General features: G+C 41.1%; 1 protein-coding gene across 3 annotated transcripts in view; it reads left to right on the top strand.

The window, feature by feature from the left end:
• AKAP6 (A-kinase anchoring protein 6) overlaps positions 1–24,666 on the top strand; it is a 584,567-nt gene that overhangs the window by 66,584 nt on the left and 493,317 nt on the right. The window contains exons 1-2 of one of the 3 annotated variants that reach the window (XM_073895063.1): positions 3,675–3,812; positions 18,546–18,738. The gene's annotated coding sequence lies outside the window, so the exon portion shown is untranslated. Of the gene's footprint in view, positions 1–3,674; positions 3,813–18,545; positions 18,739–19,455; positions 19,539–24,666 lie in introns of those variants that run through there. The other 2 variants (XM_073895064.1, XM_073895065.1) reach the window with 2 other exon arrangements.

The following is a 24,666-nucleotide window of genomic DNA, read 5'->3' on the forward strand; positions in this document are numbered from 1 at the left end:
TTTCTTGGCTTTGACTAGTTTATGTGCCATTCTGGAACTAATCGGTGTAGCCACACGGATGGGATACGTTGTTATTCTAAGCCAATTAGGACCCCCTCCCCTGCCCCGGAACTAGGGTTGGAGTCAATCCCATGGAAACCACATGACTGGAGAATAGTGGAGGGTGGTTTCCCAAAGGAAATTTTGGATCCTCTTTCTCAAAGGAAACTTTGGATCTCTTGGAACTTTTGGAAATGGCTGTTGGACAAAAACAACAGATATTTATTACAGAGCATTTCTGACATGGTCCCCAAAACAAATGTTTAGTCACTGTTCCTAGAATGTCTTTGAGAATTGTAATAATGTGTCACTTTCTCTTCTTTTTTTTAATATTTTATTTATTTGTCAGAGAGAGAGAGAGAGAGAGAGAGAGCACAAGCAGGGGGAGGGGCAGGTAGAGGGAGAAGCAGGCTCCTTGCTGAGCAAGGAGCCCCATGTGGGACTCAATCCCAGGACACTGGGATCACGATCTGAGCTGAAGGCAGACGCTTAACCGACTGAGCCACCCAGGCGTCCCCGTGTCACTTTCTATTTATACTCTTATTACAACAATATGTTTATATACTGGAGTATAGAACTGTAGTCCACTGAGATTATCCCCCTATTTGTTTCTGAGATTTCCCCTATGGTCTTGTCACTTGTGTCCATCCATCCAAAAACAAATACTAATTAAGTGTCTCCTGTGTACCAAGGTATGCTAGATTCTGGGGATGTTGCTGCAAACAAGAGAGAGATGGTCACTCCCCTCATGGGACTTTGAGTCTAGTGTTCCAGTCTCCTTAGCAAGCTTCTGTGCTAGTGCTTGTCTCATCTTGTCACGTGGCTCAGGCATCTCTGGTCTTTCTCAGGCTATGGCTGTCCCCATTACCACACTGATCTTGGTCTGTTCTGTAGTACGCTGTGCCACTTGGAGAGCAGGATCTCCCTTTAGTTCTGCACAGCATGGCAGAGACTGCCTTATGCTCTCATATATGCAAGATAGAGCTTGTCACAACTGTCATGAATTTTCCATAGTTATTTGTTTATTGTCTTTCTCTCTAGACCACTCATAAGGGTAGTGACTATGTCTATCTTATTCATCATTGTTTTCCTTTGCCTAGCACAGTGCCTGGAGTATACTAGGCATTCAAATACTAGAAAGATCTGCTAGACCGTCAGGTTTAACAGGACTATTTCAGGTAGAGGAATAATGAAAGAAAAATGCAATGCCAGAAGAATGCTGAAATAGTTACTATCTGTGTATCTTGGTTGACTCAGACTGCCATAATCAAATACTATAGATTAGGTGGCTTAAACAACAGATTTATTTTCTCACCGTTCTGGAGGCTGGGAAGTCCAAGATTAAGGTGCTGACCAATTGTGTTCCTGGTGAGAGCTCTCTTCCTGATTTACACATAGCTTCCTTCTTGTATGTACTCACGTGGGTGAGAGAGAGCAAGCAAGCTTTCTGGTATTTCTTCTTATGAGTACATTAATCCTGTCCAATAAGCACTCCCCCCTGATTTCTTTTAACCTTAATTACCTCCTTATAGGCTCTATTTCCAAATATAGTCACATTGAGGATTATGGCTTCAATATATGAATTTTGGGGGGACACAATTCAGTCCACAGCAGTGTTGCTAACTTCAGAATCTGTAGCTCTGTGGTACCTTCAGGGGCCTTTCTATTGTCCATCTTCCTAGTTTCCTGCATACTTCTGTATGGCAGAGGCCAGCTAACCATACCCTAAAGTGCTCAGAGTATGTCTACTCATAAGAATCTAAGCATACCTCCCCCAAGACCTGGAAAGCGAATGAAATTCCTCTGCTCCCAGTCTAACGCTTTCTCAGTCCCTATTTTTTTTTTTTTGTCCAAGTCTCTGTCTCATCCAAGGATTGGGACTATCCACTCCCTTTAGGGGAACCTTATCCTTAGATAGCTCCTGTCTGAAAAAAAAGATAAAAGTGTTTCTAAAGACTATTTCAAGCTCAACCCAAAATGAAAATCTTCTCCACCAAACAGATACTTATATTTTAAATTTGAAAGATTTACATCATTTCACATTATTCTTCAAAAAAAGTTGGTAGGTGTAACCAAGGATGCATTTGGATTTTTTTTTTTTTTTCAAAACAAAGGATCTGCCGGTACCCCAAAGGGAATTCAATTCCTTGTATCTGGGCAGATAGAATTGCTTTCAGCACTTAAATGGCAGCCTCCCTCCCACTATCCCCTCCCTTCAGATTTTACCCATCAAGGCTTGGAAAATCTTAGGAATGGCCAGAACTCACCTTATACTTACACTGCCTGAGTCTGGTACTGAATCACATACTGCAATACTTTTAGTCTCTGAGGCTAGACCTCTGTATTTATGAACCATGATGGCTGGAATAAAGGAAAAAACTAAAAGTATCCTAAAACTGCCAGAAATGTGTTTTCTGTGTACGTATGAGTGGAAGCAGGAATGATATTTGGAGCATAGTTTTTCTTTGTTCAGATAGCCCTCCAGGTCATATAGCTGTAATGAAAAAACTGACTCCTAGTTGCTTGGAATAGCCTTGAATATTGGTAAAGTCAGCCAAATATAAATACCTCAAGCTGGGTGGTAATTGTTTTCTTTAGTAATGGAAAGTATGTTTCTTGAAGAGAAAGACAAATTTTTATGTGTTTTTTTTCTCCTGCCATCCTCTTTTATTGATTGGTCTAGAATTTCTATGGAGAATATTTGACATGACTAATAAGTGTTTTAAAGTTCAATGAAGAAACTGCCTGGACCATTAATAGCTTAAAAACAACAAATAAGAGTAAAATATAATTTCCAAATGGTTGAGTCTGGGTATTATCTTTTTGGTAATAATAGTAAAGATAACAAGGAACATTTATATAGTGTTTCAGAATGTTTGGTGGGTTACCATTAGGTCTGTTTTAGGGGTGAGCACTCTGCTGGAGCCCAAGCTAGTAAGTAACTGCAAATCTCATCATTCAGATAACTAGTGGATATTCGTGGTGGGGGTGGGGCAGTGTTCTCCCTCTTCCCACCCACTGTGTTGCTTCTGCTTCCGCTTCTGCTAGGTTCCTCCATTTTGTCTGCCCTGCCACTACCTGCCCCCAGCATTTCTGGGGGCTTCTGCTGCCTTTGAGACCAAAGGGATGAGGAAGTCTCTGCCACCAATGAAGCTGACTGACATGTTACTAGATCGAACACAAAACTAACTCAGATTCTTATACTTATGTATTCATTCTGGCTTACCCTCAGCCCCATTTGAAGGATATTTGCTAGTACACAACCTTTGGATGTCACCAGATTCTGTATTTTTCCATTACCTAGCTGAGGCCCCCTGTTGGCAAATACTGAACTTGGTGAAGTTAGGAATCTAGAATCAGGAAATCCGTTCCTGGAGGAGCCCAGGGAAGTTTTAAGACCTGTGAGTCCTGACTGACCTTGGGGACCTGGTAACGAGATAATAATGACAGAGTTTGCTTTGAGGACACTTTCTTCCAGCACCATTCCCAAGATCCCTACCCATGTGTGTTGCCTGCAGAGTGGGAGAGACCCAAGCTTTCTAGCCATTGTCTTGTCTGCTCAGAGAGCTCTGAGTAGAACTGCTCCTCCCCTTGAGGTTCAGCCAAATGGAACCTTCTTTGTGACCTCTGAATTCCTATTGCTGAGGAAAGAGGAAAACGCTGGGTTGTGGGGAGCTCATTGGGCCTGTACAGAAGACAGGATTTCTGACTGTTCTCAGAGGGCAGATTTTTGTCCCTCATCTGCACATTAATAAAAATACTATCCAGTTGTGGTAAGTCAGAGTCTTCTTTATTATATCTTATTTTAATTCCTTTAAGTTATTCCATTAGGATGTTTACTTTACTGTGTGTTGTCATTTTGGTGTGCTGTGTTTCTTTGGCTGTTCTGAGTTTTGTATGTATGTTATTTGGATGGGGGTGGTAGTATTTTCATACATATATTTGCTAACTAGTGGATATATCTTTCCCCTTTGGAACTGCTCTTATTGAGAGAATGTTTCTTTATGTGTGGTTCATGGTTAAGCTTTACCCATGTTTGGCTCTATGTGATTGTTTTCTTTTTAAACATATACCCATGTACATATTATTAAATGAACTTTCTACTCCATGTTCCCCAAGAGAAGCCATGCACAAAAAAAGGAATGTAGTAGAAGAGGAAATTCCAGCCCATCTGTGCCCTTGGTTACTTTCTCAGACAAAGGTTAAAATCTTTACCACAGAAAGAAACTCTTGCTTGTGAGGATGGGTAGAGGAACCCATCAGGTGTTTTAAGTTTATTTTCTTGGCTTCCCTCTGGTCACTCTCCCAATCTCAGGGTACCCAAGACCAATGTGGACCTCTCTTCCAGCTAGTTATCTGGGCCTTTGTGTTCTCTGCCTGACTCCTGAAGCATGACATTGAACCTGGAGGATTGTAATCTCTTAAGATTTGGGAGTTTTGAGGGGCAGAGAAGAAAGTTCTGACCTAGGTTAAAGTTTGAGATCACAAGTGCCCAGAATTCTTTTCTTTTCAAATACTGAATGAATCAGTGTCACTGCTCTGTTCAAACTTCTACTAGCTTCTTTCATTAGTATCTTCTCCTTTTGATAGTGTCATAAAGCTGCTGCATCTAATACCAATGGAGATGACCACTTACAGGGCTAGTATGGAGAAACGAGTATGGAGAATTTAACATCCCTTAGCATTTGAGCTTCCTCAGCTAGCAGGGTTTGCTCAATTTCTTACTGACCCAATGCCTATAGAGCAGTGCTTATTTGCATGGGAGACTTTATCTTCTTGGTAGAGGGATGGGTAATCCATAATACAAGAAACAACAGGTGAGGAAAGCATTGAACTTTTCGCTGCTGTTATTGCTGCTGCCCTCCTCCTCCTCCCCCTCCCCCTTCTCCTCCTCCCCCCTTCTCCTCCTCCTCCTCTCCTGCCTTCATCTGCCCCTCCTCTTCCCCTCCCCCTCCCCCTCCCTCCTCCTCCCCCTCCTCCCCCCTCCTCCCCCTCCCCTCCCCCATACTTCTTCTTTTCTTCTTCTATTGCTGTTATTGTTGCCCGCTACCTGATGCTCTGACAGTAATTGCCACTGATGCTGATGTTAGATGCTGCTGTGGCCGGTCCTGCTCCTAATACTAGTACTTGTGTTGCTGTTGCTAGTCACCATTCACATGGTCAGTTCTTGTGTCAGATGCTGTAGGAATTAAAAAAAAATCATTGTCAAAGACTTCAAGATGTTTCTAATTTATATAAGACTACCCTGAGAAATAATGGCTGGGAAGCAAGCACAATAATTACCATTTATTTAGCACCAATATGTGCCAGATGCTTTACATAATTAGCTCATTTAGTTATCTGACCATCTTAAGAGAGAGGGCTTACTATTAACCCTTTTCAGTAGATCTAGAAAGTAGATCTTCTTTCTAGTTCAGGGAGGGCAAGTACTGTGCCTGTGATCACACAGCTAGTGAGTGACAGAACTGGGATTTAAACTTAGGTCTGTCAGGCTCTAAAACTTACACCGTTTTCACTAGGCTGGCCTGTAGTCTTTATTATTTTGGGACGATTTTATTTATTTATTTATTTATTTTAAGATTTTATTTATTTGAGAGAGAGAGAATGAGAGATAGAGAGCACGAGAGGGAAGAGGGTCAGAGGGAGAAGCAGACTCCCCACTGAGCAGGGAGCCCGATGTGGGACTCGATCCTGGGACTCCAGGATCATGACCTGAGCCGAAGACAGTCGCTTAACCAACTGAGCCACCCAGGCGCCCTTTGGGACGATTTTATAACAGTGTCCGGAAACAGCAGGGCCTGTGTCATGAGAAAACTGAAACACAGAGACTGTGAATGACCATCAGAGCTAGTTACCAGGACTGAGACTCAGGACTCCCAATTCCCAGGCAATGTTCTGCTTCCCTACGGAGCAACAGTGTTTTACTGATTCTGTATTTATAAAGCAACCATGCAAATTACCACAGGCCCAGAGACTGAAAATTAGGCCAGGGGGACAGGAGGTCTAGCAATTATGAAGATTGTGTACTTCCTTGTATACTTGCCATGCCATGTACTTTGTGCAGCTGTATTCACTTTGATCAGCAGCATTGTCTTCATAGCACCTTTGCCCCCTGAGCAGCATTGGCGTCGTAGTACGGAAATAAATGTCAGGTCTGGTGGCTGAATAGTTGGGAGATGTATGTATTGCTTTGTTCAATGAGAATTTATTGAAAATTTAGTCTGTGCCCACCAGTGTCAGATTGTACCAAGTTTTCTTAGGCAAGGTGTTTGTAGTTGGTGGCCTCTAAACTGCAAGGAGTTGTTAGAAGCTCTTCAAGGCACAGTTTCTTCTCCATGATCTGTACGTGGCTCACATATTGTGGATTATTGGAGTGAGCACTTCCTCTTTTTTCCTTTGCTGGCTGAATTCTGGGCTGCTACTGGGGAACCAAAGTGGCAAAGGTAGGATGCCTGAAAAGGTGTGTTAATGAGGGAGGGTCTGTGTTCCAGATGTAAATATAAACATTTTGAGGATTATATGTTATGCCTTGGAGGTTAAGAGTATAGGCTCTGTAGTGAGTCTGCGTACTTAGGTTTGAATCCTGGCTCTGCCACTTAAAGCAGCAAGATCTTAGGCAACTCTGGGTACCTCTGTTCCTTATCTGTAAAATGAGAATGAGTACTTATCTCCCAGGATTCCTTTTTTTTTCCTCCCAGTGTTCTTTAAAGATTAAATGAATTAATACATATTCCAACAGTGCCTGTCACATAATTAGCTATTATAAGCGTAATTATTATTATACTTTTTCCCTCATTTCTCAAAAGTAGCTCACATTTGACTAAAATATTTGAATGCCTTACTCTATGTACCTTTTCTGTATATGCCTCCTTAGTAATTTAGGTTGAGACTGTATTTTTATTTTTATTTTTATTTTTTAAAGATTTATTTATTTATTTTAGAGCGAGAGAGAGAGCACGTGCATACAAGTTGGGGGGACGGACAGAGGGAGAGAAGCTTCAGGCAGATGCCCCACTGAGTCTGGAACCCAATGCGGGGCTCAATGTGGGGCTCAATGCAGGGCTCAATCTCACTACCCATGAGACTTGACCTGAACCCAAACCAAGAGTGGGCTATTTAACTGACTGAGCCACCCAGGCGCCCCTTAGGCTGAGAGTGTATTTTTAAAAGGTAGCTTTTAGATACAATGAAAAATGGGAGAAATATAAAAATTTATAGATTAATAGAAGAGCTTGGCTTCTAGGAAGCCAAAAAAGAAGGAAATATTTGGAAACTCTGTTAGAAGACTAGCACTTAGAGTATGCCTTTTCCTAGTTTAAATTCTGAGTGGCTCCATATCCCTCTTCCTTCCCAGACGGAGACTTCTTTAAGGCACATTCAAGATCCTTTCCTTCTGTTTCCCTGTCCAGCCTTAGCTTGCACACTCCCCTCACCTTTTGGAAGTCAAGTGAACAAGGAGAGTGTAAATCACTACAAACATGTCATTCTTAGTAGAAAAACCTCAAAAGTTCCTCTTTTAGCCATAGCAAGTTTGTAGTGATTTTCGATGTACACTTATATACACTTATACTTCACATAGTGCAAAAAAATTTACTCTCCATTATCACATGTGAATTATTTAGTTCAATGGTTCTCAATTCTGACTGATCACTAGAATAATTTGGGAGGCTTTGAAAAATAAATGTAATAGTTCAGATATTATGGTGGCTTATTTCTTTTCATTTAATAGTCCACTGTGGATATTTCTGGCTGAAGAGCAATTCTCTTCCACTGATGATGCAGGGTTGTCTACCTTGGGGACTTAGGGATTCCGTCTCTGTCTTCTGGGTATCGTCTGGTTCGCTAGGCCTTTCTTCCCTTCCCCTTCAGAGTTTACCTCTTCCAGGAAGTGACAACATAGATGGACCTTGAAGGTGTTATGCTAAGTGAAATAAGTCAGAGAAAGACAAATATTGTATGATCTCACATGTATGTGGAATCTTAAAAAATAAACAAATGAAACTCTTAGATACAGAGGACAGATTGGTGATTGCCGGAGGTGGGGGGAGAGAGGTGGGCAAAGAAGTGAAGGGGGTCAAAAGGAAACTTGGATAAATGCTTTGCTCAAGGACATACGCTGAGGTGAGTGCAGAGCCTACAGAGGAATTTAGGCTCCAGAGCGTTCATTCTTTTACAACTTCATACCTTTGCTCTTGCACCTGTCCTTCTCTCTGCTTCTCCCCTTCTGCTTTCCCTCCTTTTCTTTCCAATTTTTCCCTCCTCCCTTCCTTTTCCCTGCCTTTTTTTCTCTCCCTCTTTCTCCTATCCCTTACTCCCCTTTCCCCCACTTTTTCCTCTTTTCTTTTCTCTTCCTTCTTTTTCCTTCTCCCTTCCCCTTTATGCATTCCTCCTTTCCTTCTTTCTTAAGGCACTTACAAATGTGGCATTTTACTTCTTAGACACTCATAACGGTATTAGGTAAGCAGAACAGTTATTCCTCATTTTGCAGATGAGGAACCTGAGAGACGTTAAGTGACTTGGCCAATTTCCCATGGCTAGATCATGTTTGGGCTTCAATCTAATTGTCTTGCCACTAGTCTGATTAGTGCCTGTCTCACAGCGGGCACCACCTCGCAGGTATCAATGGTTGCTGATGGCAGATGGTGATACCTCTCCTCCAAAACATTCATTAGCTTCCAGCTGAGTGGAGTGAATCCTGAGGTAATTTAGGAACCAGAGCAGGTTTGTGAGGGAGACCATGGGGCAGGTGGGACTTGGATTCTCCTCAAATTCCACCATCTGAGTAACATATACTCATCAAGCTGTCTCCTGCAAAAGAGGACTCCAAATGGATTTCAGAACCCACCAATGCCTGGGAGCCCTACCCAGCGATCAGAAGCAGCACCTCAGAGTGGAGCTTCTTTTGGGGGTGGGTGAGTGTTGGTATTTACCTTTTTCAAAATCACCACTTGAAGTCCCACATAGATAAATGGTGCTGGCTCATTTTTCCTTGGGGCATCATCTTTTTCTTCAGTGTCGCTCATCTGGTGTAGCGTATTCGTGGCATTCTACAGCAAGTGACTAACAATTCAAAACGTTAACCACACATTATTATAGTGCTGACTGACCACAGCGGTCACTGTCTACAGTTACACCACACTTCTTGGGTGTTTAAAACATTGAGCCAAGAGCCAACACAGCAAGTAAAACAGGACTTGAAGTATTTTCATTTTATATTAGTTAGGAAAAAGGTTTATTTCTTGGCCAAATTCCATACAAGATCTGGATGTCTTTTTGTTGTTGTCATTACTGTTTTCTTTTCTCCCTCCAGTTTTACTGAGGTATAACTGACAACATTGTAAGATATGGAAGTATACAATGGGATGATTTGATGTATGTATACTTGGTGAAATGATTACCACAGTCAAGTTAATTAACACACCTATTACCTCACATAAATTACTTTTGTGTGTGTGTGTGTGTGAGAGAATGCTTAAGATCTGCACTCTTAGCAGATTTCAAGTGTACAGTACTGAAAATTTTTACTCTTTGAGTAAGATCTCCCTCCAAGTCCTGGGCAACTGCCATTCCACTCTCTGTTTCTTTGAGTTTGGCTTTTTTTTTTTTTTTTTAGATTCCACATATAAGGGATACTATACAGTATTTTTCTTTGGCTTTTTCTACCTAGCATAACCTTCTAGGTCCATCCATGTTGTCACAAATGGCAGGATTTCTTTCTCTTTTATGGCTGAATAATAATAATAATAATGATAATGATAATAAAATATGCACACACACATCTATATGTATATGTATATCTCCCACATTTCTTTATGCCTTCATCTGTTAATGGACATTTAGGTTGTTTCCATATCTTGGCTATTGTGAATATTGCTGCAATGATCGTGAGAGTGCAGCTATCTTTGAGAGACTGATTTAATTTCCTTTGGATATATACCCAGTAGTGGGGTTCCTGCACCATATGGTAACTCTATTTTAATTTTTTGAGGAACCTCCATACTGCTTTCCATAATGGTCGTACCAGTTTACATTCCCACCAACAGTGTATAAGAGTATAAGGATTCCTTTTTCTCCACATCCTCACCAACATTTTTTATCTCTCATTTTTTTTGATAATAGACATCCTAACAGGTAGGAGGTGATATCTCTTTGTGGTTTTTTTTGTTTGTTTATTTCAAAGATTTATTAATTTACGTGTGTGTGTGTGTGTGTGTGTGTGTGAGAGAGAGAGAGAGAGAGAGAGAGAGAGAGAAGGCTGGGGGGAGGGGCAGAGGGTGAGAGAGAGAGAATCTCAAGCAGACTCTGTGCTGAACTTGGAGCCTGATGTGGGGCTCAATCCCAAGACCGTGAGATCACCTGAGCTAAAACCAAGAGTCAGATGCTTAACTGACCGTACCACCCAGGTGCCCCTCATTGTGGTTTTGATTTGCATTTCCCTGATTAATGATATTGAATATCTTTTTATATTTTGCTATTTGCTATATGTCTATCTTCTTTGGACAAATGTCTATTCAGGTCCTTTGCCCATTTAAGAATCTGATTATTTTTTTGCTATTGAGTTGTAAGAGTTGCTTATATATTTGGGATATTAACCCTTTATTGGATATATGGCTTGCAAACATTTTCTCCTTTATTATTTCCATTGCTGTGCAGAAACTTTAGTTTGGTGTAGTCCTACTTGCTTATTTTTGCTTTTGTTGCCCATGCTTTGGTGTCATATAAAAAAACATTGACAAGAACAATATCAAGGAAATTTTCCCCTATATTTTCTTCTAAGACTTTTATGGTTTTAGGTCTTATTCTTAAGTCTTCAATCCATTTTGAGTTAATTTTTGTAAATGGTGTAAGATAAGGGCCCAGTTTCATTCTATTAAATGTTGATATCCAGTTTTCCCAACACCATTTATTGAAGAGGCTATTTTTCCCCATTTTGTATTCTTGGTGACCTTGTTGCAAATTAGTTGACCATATATGCATAGGTTTATTTCTCTATTCTGTTCCATTGATCTTTGTGTCTATTTTTAAGACAACACCATACTGTTCTGATTACTATATTAAGATAGTTTGAAATCAGGAAGTGTTATGCCTCTTTTTGCTTTGCACTTCTTGCTCAAGATTGCTTTAGCTATTTGTAGTATTTTGTGGTTCCATGAAAATTTTAGTATTGTTTTTTCTATTTCTGTAAATACATTGGAGTTTTGATAAGAGTTCAATTGTATCTGAAGATTACTTTGTGTAGTATGGACATTTTAACAATATTAATTATTCTAATCCATAAACATGGGCTGTCTTTCTATTTATTAGTGTCTTCTCTAATTTCTTTCATCAGGTGTTTTGTAGTTTTCAGTGTATAAGCCTCCCACCTCCTTGGTTAATTTTATTCCTAAGTATTTTATTCTTTTGGATGCTATTGTGAATGGGATTGTTTTCTACTTTCTTTCTGGGGTACTTTGTTGTTAGTATATAGAAACATAACTGATTTTTGAAGAGCTGGGTATCTTAATCTGTTTGGGCTACCGAACAGAAATACCATAGACTGGGTAACTTATTAACAACGGACAGTGATTTCTCATAGTTGTGGAGTCTGGGAAGTCCAAGATCAAGGGGCTGGTAGATTCAATGTGTGGTGAGAATCCATTCTTAGACAGGTTCTTCATTCATGAATGCAAAATGGACAAGATTAAGACCTATGAAAAAATTAAATTCTAAAACAAGAAAGCCCCAGAAATACAATGCTTCATATGTTGCTCCCTAATGTTTTCCTTTCCCTCCATAAAGCGGCACAACTGTGCTTCCGCCCACATATTAAAGCCATTGGTTTCATGTCAAAGGTTTGTGTTTGGAGTTAAATCTAAGTGAAGCAGCAAACCATACTAACTCTGTAAGTCAGGCAAGATAAAATCTTAAATTCAGAAGGATGGCAGGGAAATCTCTGAACTGGTTGGGGCCAGTTTCTTTGGACAAAATCACCCCAAGGTCTCCAAATCTAGATGTTCATTTGGGATCTAATTTACCTTCCCTGGGCTTTTTAAAAAACTTGTTATTCATTTATTTTGAGAGGGGAGGAGCAGAGGGAAAGGGAGAGAGAATCTCAAGTAGACTAGACACTGAGCATAGAGCCCGACACGGGGCTTGATGGCCACGACTGTGAGATCACGACCTGGGCCAAAATGAAGAGTCGACTGCCCAACCAACTGAGCCACCCAGGCGCCCACTTTCCCTGGACTTTATGAGGCTTTTTGGCCTTTACCAATGGAAATTTTCCCTGGGAAAGGACAGAGGAGTGGGGCTCAGGCTGACTGGGGTGTGAGATCACTGTCGTAAACCTGGGAATGTCCAGGAGATAAGATAATGCTTTGCATCTTCCTTGTGGTGAGATCTTGCCAGTTCAGGCCCTGATCCTACCACTTTTAGGGGTCTCATTGCTAAGGTTCAGCACTTTAGAACCCAACCTTTTCTTTCCCTTCCAAGGAATCTGCATGCTAATGGTGCCAACTTGCACCTTCCACAGTGTCTCTAATGGCTCTGCAGATCAGTTAGGTCTCTCTGTTATTGTGACTGATATCCCAAAAGTTACTGGCTGAAGCAGAAAAGTGGACCTTTTGGCTCTTACAATCTACAGAACCAGAGTAGGGCTGATTTCTGGCTCAAACAGTCTCACCAACTCAACTCAGCTCAGCTCTGCTCTTTGTCTTGTTGGCTTTATTCTTAGACAGGTTCTTCATTCATGAATGCAAAATGGGCAAGCAGCTTCAAATTTGACATCCTTTCACTTTCAGACCAGGAGCCAACAGTAATTTTTATTAATACGTCTCATTGCATCTCATCGGCTTCAGTGGGGTCCCATACTCTAACTAATGTCTGTAGGTCAGGGGAATGTAACAAACTGGTTGGCTTAAGACTGAGTCACATGCTCCATTCCTTTAATTGGATTCCCACCTAAAGCGTATAACCTAGTATGTGGAAGAGGTGATGTCTGGAAATAATAAATCCAGACTTCAGGTAACAACAATAATAACTGAGCTTCTATATCATTATTATGTAAGCAAGTTCTCTTCTGAACACCAATGATTAATAATCTTTAGATAAGAATTTTTGCTTTGCCTGGTTATCTAAAGAAAGTAGAAGCTATGCTGAGCCTCCAACAATAAGAGCCACAAATGTCCACTGTAGTTTGGTGTCCAAATATTTTTGGCCTCCAGATAGAAAGTATATAAAATATAGTGATTGAAGCAGCATCCACAGGCAGCATGGGTGTATGGTCATATAAGCATGTGGTTGGAGTGTTTGAATACTTGTATGTTTTGGGAACGAAGGTCAGTTCTGAAGTAGAATTGAGCATTTTTAGTAGAGGATTAGCCAAACACTTTATCTTTGTGAGAGAATTTGGCCTTTGGTTAACTCTGTAGCTCTGTTCCCCTGGAAACCTGAAAATGATAAAATGTCAATAATATTTCTAGGCAACATTGCTTAGGGTAAAAATGGCCCTTGCTTAGTAAAAATGACTACCTGAGGTAGGAGAATTTCCCTGGTCTGGCCCTGACTGTGCTCTCTAAGAGGGGCTATTTGTCCATTCTGCCTATGACCCTAGCTCTGGGGGATCTCTAAGAGGTCCCCTCCCCACCATCCATTGTATCCTCCAGCTACCTCTAAAGTGAGTGATCAGGGTAAGCCCTTGTTGGTCTGGATTGAGGTAACTATAGATCCTGAGAGGAAGCCATCATTTGGGGCTCTTCTGAGCGCAGTGACTCTTATAATTGGGCATAACTTTTGGGGGAACCCTGGGAATTACATTGTGAAATTGTTACAAAGATACAGGCTCCTATGAGGAATAATGCTTTTAAGGCTGGTTGCTCTTGAACTTGCTTGTGTTCTACACATTGTTCTTGAGCTGTCACCTCGGGGCCAGATATAATAGCTCCTGGATACTGTGTGGATTGCCACAAGATTCCGACAGAAGAGTAGTACCTGATGCTGCCCTGATGACAAACTCTCTGAGCTGACCAGTTGGCTGTGATAGTCTTGTGTGTCTGGATGTTCACTGGGACTTAAGAATATCCATGGGTGGTATTGCAGACACATACGTAAAATGCAGCCTGAAATGAGGCTCATGATATGGCAGAGATTGGATAACTGTTTATTATGCATTTCCTTTTCTTCCTGGGCACAAAGCTAGATTCCATTTCCCAGTCTCTCTTGCAGCATGTGTGGTCATTTGAGTTCTAACCAATGGAATGTGGATTGAAGTGAAGAAGCATACTTCCAGATCTGGCCCATAATAACCTTACCTGTGCCATCTCTGTCTGCCCAATGAATGCCCAGGTCTCTAAGGCTCTAGAGGAAGGTGAAACCTCAAGACAGAGACACTGAATCACCACACAGAAGGTCACCTGCCATCGGGCACATCCATTTAGACTACAAAAGAAACACACCATTATTATATTTAGCCAGGGTAATTCAGAGGCTCACCTGTGAAATCAACTAGTAGTTCCCCAGTTAACAGTTGCCAACTAACAACTAACAGTCCTCAGATCCAGAAATGTTAACATGATACATTAAGGGATGCAGGCTTGCCACATTTCCAGGAATAGCTTTAGGGTTTTTTAAACCCCTAAAATGCAAACACAAGATGTATGTTTACATCATGAGCTGATAATTTGGAAATAAGATTCATTTACTACTCCTGAAATGGTAAGAATTTGGGACACAATTCCTAATTATAAGTAGGGGAAAATGGCCAGGAGGAAACGTTTGTATAAATGTTGCTCTGTCTATAATATCACCACCAATCTCTGCCTTGCCAGTTCAGAATGGCAAAGAAAGACTACAAATAGACTGTTGTACTGGAGATGAGAGAAATTTCACTTTTTCCTCTTCTGTAGCCTCCAGACTAAATCAGGGGTGAAGGGGGGGTTCTAGCCCATTGTTGTTTACAGTCCTGTTTCCTATACTATGGATGGACAGCCAGTGGAACTTTTGTCCATGAAAAAAGGATTCTATGGCCAAATAAGTTAGGGAAATAATACATAGAATATTTTCCCCATGAGAGGATCTCAGTGCATATCAGCATATTAAAGCCTCTGAGAAGCTCTGTAATAAGGAAACCTATTTTTAACATTGTAAGTTTATAATCAATAACAATACATAATGTTATAATTTTAATATATTTTATGAAATTATTTAATTTCTATTTTATTAAATTGATACAATTAAAAAAATTTATTTTAAGTAGGCTCCCTGCCCAACATGGGGCTTGAACTCAGGACCCTGAGATCAAGAGTTGCATGCTTTACCGACTGAGCCAGCCAGGAGCCCCTAAATTGTTATATATTTATTTATAAATAGATAATTCGTGTGTAGTAAACTACCCCCAAATCTCTTTACTATAGTAAAAGTTTATTTCTCACTCATTGCAGTTCCATGTGGGTCAGTGGGTGGTTGGGAGAGCATGGTTCTACCCCATTGTCATTCAGGGACCTAGGCCCCATCCACTGCGTGGGGCTTCAGAATTTTCCACTAGATACTTTGCATCCAGCTAGCAGGGAGGGAAGTATGGCGAAGGCACACATGCTCTTAACTACCTTTGGAGGTGTTTCTTTTCACTTCTACTCACATTCCATTGGTAAGAACCAATCCCAAGGTCCACCTACAGGTAAGGGCACTGGGAATGTACCTAGGAGGAAGAGGAAAAACATGGATATTGGTGAGCAATCACAGTAGCTGTCACAAGTTGTTCTGCTGAATCCCAAATATTTATTTTCTCCCTTTTGCCCTACAGCAAACATGTATTCACATCCCAAGGAAGCTACCTAAAGTCCCACATAGTCACTATATCAGTTGAAAATCCAGGATTTTTCAGTGATGCAGAGTCGTTTCTGTCAGAGGCAAGACGGGAGACACATGGTGGTCCCTAACCCACAGCAGTTCTGAAATCCTTCTAGTCATTCAGGTCTGAAGCTCCCTGACTCATTTCACTGTTCTGGCCTTGATTCTGCTCTCCAGGAGAAACTCATTTGTTCTTTGTTGCCTGTGGCCCTGGCTCTGTCCACTGAGAGTATCCCTTGTCCATTACCTTTCCTGATCTCATCTGAAGTGAGTGGTGAGGAGTAAGCCCTCCTTGGTAACTGTGTAGACTTTGTAAGCCATTTCCTAACCATCTTAGTCCACAGTGCAGAATCTGGCTGGATGTACAGTTGAGCCTCCATTGATTGGGGTGAGTGGGCTAGTAATGACAACAGTAACAAGGTTTGACATTTCTATGGTGCTTCTGGTTTCCAAATGCTTTTATATACATTATTGCATGCAATCCTCAAAACAACCCGTGACGTGGGGATATGTAACAGTGAAAAAAAAAAACACTGGGAAGTCTAAAGTGAACTATTATAGGTCCATTCAGAAGGCAAGAAAACACTTTATGATTTGCTTCTGCTTTATGGGTCCCCCCCCCCTTTTTTTAACCTGATCTGGGCCATTTTGTGGGCTAATGATTCAACCTGTTCAGGTTGTTAAAAGTCTGGTCTGGCCTCAGATTTGATGAGCCATCCATCTCTTCCCAGCAAACAAATGATTTGCTTTTGGTGAAGGAGACTGACAAGATTCTTCGCATTCTGAGAAACTGTATTCAAGTCTGAAATACCTGATTCCACCCTGCTCTCTCCTCTTTACAGAATCATGGGATTTCAGCTCTGGAAAGGCCAGTAATATTGTTCTAGACCCATGACTCATTCCATCTTTCTCAGAGGCTGAGGGGTTCTTCAGAGGTACCTTCCTGGGTCAGTTCAGAGCAGATGACGTAAGGGGTGGGGGTTGAGAAGGGTTCATCAGTTTTGGCTCTGGGCTTCTTATCACCCCTCAATCAGGGCAGCCTGGCTTTGGACTATATCATTAGAATAAGGGGTTCAACCACTAACAAAACTTGCAAACCATGGTTATTAGTTAAATACGTTCTCTCTCCATATGAAAAACTTGTCCAGAGAGGTTAATTGACTAGCCTGAATGCACACAGATGCTTACTGGAGGAACTGGCATTAACACTGTGTTCCCTGGGATGGTTGCCTGTTACTTCTCTTGGTGTAGCATGTGGTCTAAGAAAAGGGTGGATGTCAGTGACTGAGAGCATGGGTAACTTGGGCAGGCAGCTTCAACCTCTTGCACTTGGTCTCCCAAGTCCTCATTAGGTGAAACAGGAGCAGTCCTAGCTTCCTTTCCAGGGTAGGGTTGCTCTGTGAATGGCTGATGGTGCACCCTGCTAGGATCTTGGCACCTCTCAGGCAATTTCTTCAGCCCCTGTTTACCAGGGCACTGCCTGAATTCCTTCTGCCATTCTATCTCCTCGTCCCGCATGCAGTTAGCTAACAGTGCCGTTTAAAATCTCAGGTTGGCGAGGACAACATAATTGCCCTGTTAGATTTTGGGCTTTTAGAATGTTGTTCTTCCCCAGAATTTGAAGATAGAGTGGGTGGAGTTCAGCTTGATTCTATCTCAATCCATGGTCTAAGAGTATTAAATATGCAAGAAATGGCTGCTCTGTCCATCTCCACCCCCCACCCCCAGCTCCATTCTTACCACATAATATTTGTTTCTGCACAGGACTAGAAAAGAGTGATTGCTTTAAATTCACTTTTCTTTTATCCATTGGGGAAATACCTCACTGTGTCTTGTTTAAATGTGGCTTTTCACACAGTTGCAGCTTTTGTGGGGGAGGGGTCTGAGTAATTTCCTCCTGTGTGTCTTATTGCCCTGAAGGGAGGAAAACAGAGCCCCAGTGTTCGGAATGTCAGTGTCTTCAGAAGTTCTAGCAGGTTGGTTACTTGTTCCAGCCACCAGGTTTGGTCCCCCCAAAGACTTGCATTTTGGCTATGAGTAGGAGAGGTTCTCTGCAGGCCAAGGGATGGGCCCTTGGAAATTGAGAGGGGTGTGGTGTGTGCCCTAGATCCTCCTTGCATGCGCCCATCCATGCTCAAGTGAGAGCTGGTGTTCTGCTGCACAAGAAAGGTCCTGTGGGTCAGTGTCCATCAGGGGAAATGATCACGGCAGACTTTATTGGTGGGAGTTTGCCCATATTTTCAGAATTAAAGCTTATTTACTTTAGAGTTAGAGTCACTTTCTTAGCTGTTTATGTTCCATTTTTAATTCTTTTCCTGCCCACTGCTTTGTTCTTTCGATTTTTGACAAGTGAACAAAAATTCTTTTTATTAACTTTTAAAAAGCTATCATAATGCTGTCCAGAGAGGAAGAAGTGATCAAATTGCCCAACAGAAAAACATTATGCATTTGGTTTTTTTTTGCTCAGTACTAAATCTCTATCTCCCCCCCCCACCCCCACCAACCTTAGTCTCTCCTAAATGTGTAACAACAAAGTAGGAGGTAATTTTTATTTTTCCCCCGTATGCCTTCAGGAAAATCCCTTTTTAAATCTATGGATTTTAGTCCAATGAGGGATCCTCTTCCTTTGGTCTACATTTTGCATATCGTCTGTTTCTTACAAGGCTTCCGTATTGTCTCAGGCTCCACTGGAAATGCAGCAAGGATTCCTAGCACATCCCAGTTGCCATAGCAACAGCAGTCTTTCCCATAATGAGCTGCATCATCTGAACTGATGTCACAGCATCATGCAGCAGGTCAAACAAGGCATCTCCTAGTATTGCATCCTACAGATGTGCTGTAAACATCAAAAGGAGACGGTGGGAGCAGGAGATGGTGAGTGTTGAATGTCCGGGCCTTAATTGCACGGCTGTTTTGTTGGTTAGTCGGTGTCTGCTAAGGCAGAGATGGGGGGGATGTTGTCTGCTTAAAATGGACTAGAGAAAAGGCTGTTTTACCTAAATCTGTTTTTCAGGCTGCTGGGTTAAGACAAAGGCCTGTAAGAGTCATAGAGGAATCATAATACATAGAATTATTCTTGCTCCATCTCTGCCTGTTATTTTTGGTGTTCTCATAGAATTTTTCATAAACATAAGATAATTTTCTATTGCAAAATCCCAAGTAGGCTCTAAAATGAGTAGCTCATGGTATTTCAGCATTGTAAAGATAGAGATTTCTTTTTTTATGGGACAGAGCTAATTGGTCCCCTATTTGCTCTTGTGATTTTTGAAATATTTAGTGATTTACAGTATGAAATTTAGTATTTACCTCATTTGGGTTTCAGTTTCTTCATGGCAAGGAACAAATGCTGAATAAGCATTTGACATAACCCTGATGTGAAAGGGGATCTCTTGCATGTTTAACACAGAATTTATTAAAAGCACGAAGACCCAAACCAAATGAAATTACTTGAGCCTTTTGATTTATATGATAGTCCTTCAACCCATGTCCTTCATAGTTAGTCGAAAGCCTGCCACGATATTTTCCCATCTCTACCTAGTCTCTAAAATAGCCGGAGTTGTTTGCAGGTGGACTTGTAACAAGTCTGCTCTCTGCGGCAGTTGCAGTGAAGGGTAACGCTGAGGAGAGCCCCTGGAAGTGCCCGTGGTGCTGCTCTTAACTTTAGCCAGAATCCGGTAAGATGAATAAATAACAGGGTTCTCAGTGACTGGGGGGAATACAGATCTCTGGGCTTAGTCATAACCTCAACTCAATTCTGAAACTCCAGATAAACATGTATCATGTTCATTTCAACTCTTAGCTATTTCTTCGTCATCTCCGTTGTGTGTGTGTGTGTGTGTGTGTGTGTATTTTTCCCCCTAAAAACTGTGGCCTGACAGTGTCAGATAAGAAGCGGTGTGTTGCCTTTTGTTTTGGGAAATGAAATGGATTTTCCTGGTGCAGCTGATTGCTACTGAGAGAGAGAGGAGGAGGCACATGTCAGTTCAGTTGATCAATATGTCCACTTGGAATCAGGGAGTGGTCTTTTGGCTCACTGCTGCTGAGTTGATAGTTTTTATTTGAGAAGTCTTATAGGAAAGAATGGAAACCCCCAAGTTCCCCTTCTTTTAGGCTGTTTATTGAGCCTAAAAGAGATGTATCCTAGAAGCAGGGAGAGCAATACCTTCGCCAGCTTGGAGTAATTCTTTTTTTTTTTTTTTTTTTGATCATATTGGTCCCATTAGGCACTAGCTGGAATGAGAGACGTTAGATTTTAATTAGTTTGTTTATACACATCACATATATACTACTCTTGGTCCTTTAAGCTTATGTGACTGACATGCAGCCATTTGGGATGGGAGAGGTCAGCTCTGCCTGTTTTATTGCAAGCACTTAGGAGCATGAATTGTTCATTGCCTGCTTTTTTGTTGTATAATGTGAACAGAAAGCTTTGCTGGGACTGCTGGGTGTGAACGCCGCTAAGTCAGAAGCTCTAAGGTGACAGGGAGGAGTCCTAGATGGAGATGGGGGAGGGGGAAGTGTTCTAGTTGCTGGATTATGAGTCTGGAGAAAATCACTCAGTGCCCATTAGAATTCTTTTAAAGTATTACTTCCAAGGAAGAGCAACGAAGAAAGACTTGTTTGGTAACATGAATTGTTAGGAGCAAAAATAACCAAAGGCAGCATTTTAATGAGTTTTCTATTTGCTTAATTTTTGTTTCTTTTGTCTAACAGTGTGTTTAGCTGCTTCATCATGGGTGATTTGTACAATTACTGGAAGTCGCAGAAGCCAGATTCCTTAAGGGCAGTGTTAGAAAAAGTGGAGTCATGCTTTGAGGGTGGGGAAGGCGCTGGTGGGTGTGGGCTGACGCAGTTATCTGGTGGACTATCCTCTCTGTTCGGAGGAACCTGTGACTCCCCCCTAACCCCCTGCAACTATTCCAAATGCAGTTACAGTTCTCCAACTTTATGCGTTTGTGCTCTTTTTGCTCCAGGAGAACAAAGCCCTAGTAATGGGAGCTGTCATCCTGGTGCTCGGTTTCTTTGCATAGGGCCACAGCCCGTGCTGCTCTCTGATTAGCCGTGTGTCTTAATTACTGGCTAAGGCTATTCACTTGCCTTAGTTTTAATATATCCCCAAGGGTTGGATGGGGGAGGGGTGTATGGGGGAAGGGAGAGATTGCTCTATGGCTGCATTTAGTGGTGTTTCACTGAAAGTTTCTAGAATTTAGAGAATTTTGTTTCTCAGTGATGAGTGAAAGATCATTAAGACCATATTTACTATGTGGCCAAGTTTCCACCATGGAAACCTCACAAGGAGTTAACCTCCTCCATGCTTTTGGTTATGGCTTTTTTTTTTTTTTCCCCTGAATTACAGAGTTGCAAAGGAGTTATTTGTGGGAGTGATAAAAATAGTAATCAAAATAACAGTCACAGCTATCATTTATTTAGTTCTTATTATGTATCAGGCACTGGACCTAACACTGTGTATATATCTTATTTAGCCCTTATAATGACACTATGAGATAGAGAATGATAATCTCACTTTACAAGATTAAGTGATACTCATGTTTCGCAGAAACCAAGTCTCTGCCAGGTTAACAAATTTGGCTAAGGTCATATAGTTAATAAGTGATTGGGTCAGGATTCCAAACCAATGTGATTTGACTGTGATGTCCACATGCTTACTCACACATGTCTTAGTTTTACTACATCTTAACTGTGTATACCATACAAATCAGTCATCTTTACTCTATCACACTCACCCCACCCTTCTCATTCTAATTGGAAAATCAGATTTCACATTTTCTCATGTGGAATGAAATCCCATTTATGACACCAACTACAATTTTACTGCAGGGAAGAGCTTGAATTTTGATGAGGTCCTTGTCTGATCCTAGAGATTTAAGTAATGCAGAATTGATGCTCAGAACTTTTGCCACTACCCTTGCTCGACACATCTTTCTAGCAGAATCTGCATATGGGAAATGCTACATGAATGAGTGTGAACATGATGGAATTGTACTAAAAGCAGGTTTTACCTAGGTCAGTAATGAATCAAGTTTGTTGTACCTGTCTTATCAGCTACATATATAGTACTCTGCTAACTTTAAGACATTTGCATTCCCTGGTAATACCAGGTGAGGAATAGAAGAGTTCTCTCACAGCCAGGAGGTGTACTCCAAATCCATCTCTTGGGTCAAGAAGATCAAAAGAGAGTTATTTTACTGAAGATCTCAGTGACTGAATCCAAATGCTGCCTATCTCTGACAAAGTACCAGAATGGCGGGATTGTGCAACATCCTGGAAGCCTTGTGTTTGAGGAGAGCTGATACAGTCATCTCTGCATCATCTTACCCATCCCCAGCTCTCCATGCCCAGCATCATTAGTGGGCTCTGAGGGCTGTTCTTTGTTTGACTATGAGGCTAATGCATACACTGACAGCACATTGATATTGATTCTGGTATGGTGAATACTTAGAAATATCATTCCACGGAGCTCATTAGACTTTTCTAGATTCTGGGAAGAACTTAACCTTTGTCCCAGCTTGCTCCAAGGAGGACCAAGCTTGTGTCTGCGTGAGCTAGAGAAATGAGAGGCTGATATGAAAGCAGTAGAGTTACTGGCTACAGTGACTACATGAGTTAGATTATTAATTAGGGAATAAAAAAGCCAGTGGAAGTTAGGGAAGTTGAAGACCTGCTACGTGTGTCTGATTTCCTCCTATTTCCATTTCTAGAATCAGTGAATTATAATTTGTTTTGATCCTATGGATTCAGTTCAATTCAACAAGTATAATTGAGTATCTACTAAGTGTCAGGCAGTGTCAGGGAACATAGCAGTAAACAAGACAGATGCAAATCTCTTCCCCCATTACATTCTAGAGGGGGAGACAAAGATAAACAATAAATTTATACTGGAATAATTTATTCTCTCTGATACTATAATACTACTATTTCTATTTAGTTCTAATAGAACTTTTATCTATCTTCCTAATAGATAAACCCATTATTTCTACACATATGTATAGGTGTATATGCATATATGGTCTACATGTAGAGGTGAAATCACTGCATCAAATAATAACTTTTTTTTTCCTGTTTGGGTTTGGATTGGAATAGTGCTAGGTATAGACAAAACGTGTATGGCAATTGGCATTTTGTTGGTATAAGCTGTTTTGGGAAGTATAATTGTAATCAACCAAAAAATACATGTATCTCTCAATTGACATAAACCTGACATATGGAAATATGAAATGTATATGACAGATCAGTTAAGGAGAGATTTTTTTTATTTTTATAAAAGATACTTCTCACTTTTTTTAAAAAAAGTTTTGTTTATTTAGAGAAAGTACATGCAGGGGGCAGGGCAAAGGGAGAGGAAGAGAGAGAATCTCAAGCGGACTCCCCCTGAGCGTGGAGCCCGATGCAAGGCTCAGTCTTACGACCCTGAGATCACGACCTGAGCTAAAATCATGAGTGGGATGCTTAACCAACTGAGCCACCCAGGCGCCCCTAAAAGATATTTCTCACTTTTAAACACTGTCCAGAGAGCCCTCTAAATTGAATGTTTTAGGCTGCGTGCCAGTGGAGGTATGTGCACATGGGCACAAGCACCAGTCACCTCTTGCCATGAGCAGCCTGTCCATGCCTCCTAGAATGCCTTACAAACATCACTTTAAATGGGAAACATTTCTTTAAACAATTATACTATCTCATGTATTTAAAACTATGATTGTGATTTCATAAACCTTCCTGAAAATTTTCAGGTGCATATTCATACATATATAAGGTGTGTCTGATTTGTGACCATCACTTGGAGATTGACTACTATTGTTTGATGGCAATTGCAGATACTAACTCTGTAAGTGGGCCATGAGTGGGAAGGCTTTTCAGGGGAATATCACTTTTTTTACAGGACTTTGGTCATTGCAATAGACTTTTAGGTATTTTGGATACATAAGGAAAAATATTTTTTCTCTGTAAGCATATACCTATCAGTAGGTGGATCCCCCAGCTGGTTTTAAGGCTTGGTGAGGACAAAGGAGAGCCTTTGTTTCCCTCGTAAGCCATCAGCAATGTTTTTGTCTGTTTTTCAGCAAGAGGTCATGCCTCAAACTCTTCCAGCCATCTTGAAGCTGGGTGCTTTGAGTCACAAAAAGAAATGGGGAGAGAACGTGGAATCTTTAGAACAGGGTCTTAAGCTGGACAATTCATGGGCAGTATGTGGCTTGCAGCTTGTTTTGTATACTTTCCAAGTCAGGCTTCCTGGCCTTGCAACCTGTGCTTACATAGGGCCTGTGCTAAGAAGGGTCCATACTCGATTTAATATTCTGCTGTCATCATGTTGAAATTCTTTTCTTTTTTTTTCTTTTTTTGGGGGGTAGGGGCATCTTGAAATCCTTTTTTTTTTAAATATTTTTTAATCTTTTTTTAAAGATTTATTTATTTATTAGAGAGAGAGAGAGAGAGAATCCTCAAGCAGACGCCTGACAAGGGGCTCGATCCCAGAATCCAAAGATCATGACCTGAGCCAAAATCAAGAGTTGGCTGCTTAACCAACTGAGCTACCCAGGTGCCCCCTTAATAATTTTTGAACAAGGTGTTCTGTGTTTTCAGTTTACACTGGACCCTGAAAATTATGTAGCCAGTCCTGTATGGCCATTCTGATATAAAAAAATTGACATACAAATTTGAATTTCAAGCTTCTCTTTAAGAATTAGGTGATGTGGCTCACTTGGCAAGAGTTGATGTAACAGTATTCTCCAGTTCATCAGGGTCTGCCCACCAGTCCCATCCATTTACCTCCAGCTGCTACTGCCT

The sequence above is a fragment of the Callorhinus ursinus genome, unplaced genomic scaffold, assembly GCF_003265705.2.
Source record: "Callorhinus ursinus isolate GAN/ISIS: 27379988/994484 unplaced genomic scaffold, GSC_fseal_2.0 scaffold8, whole genome shotgun sequence".
NCBI lineage: Eukaryota > Metazoa > Chordata > Mammalia > Carnivora > Otariidae > Callorhinus > Callorhinus ursinus.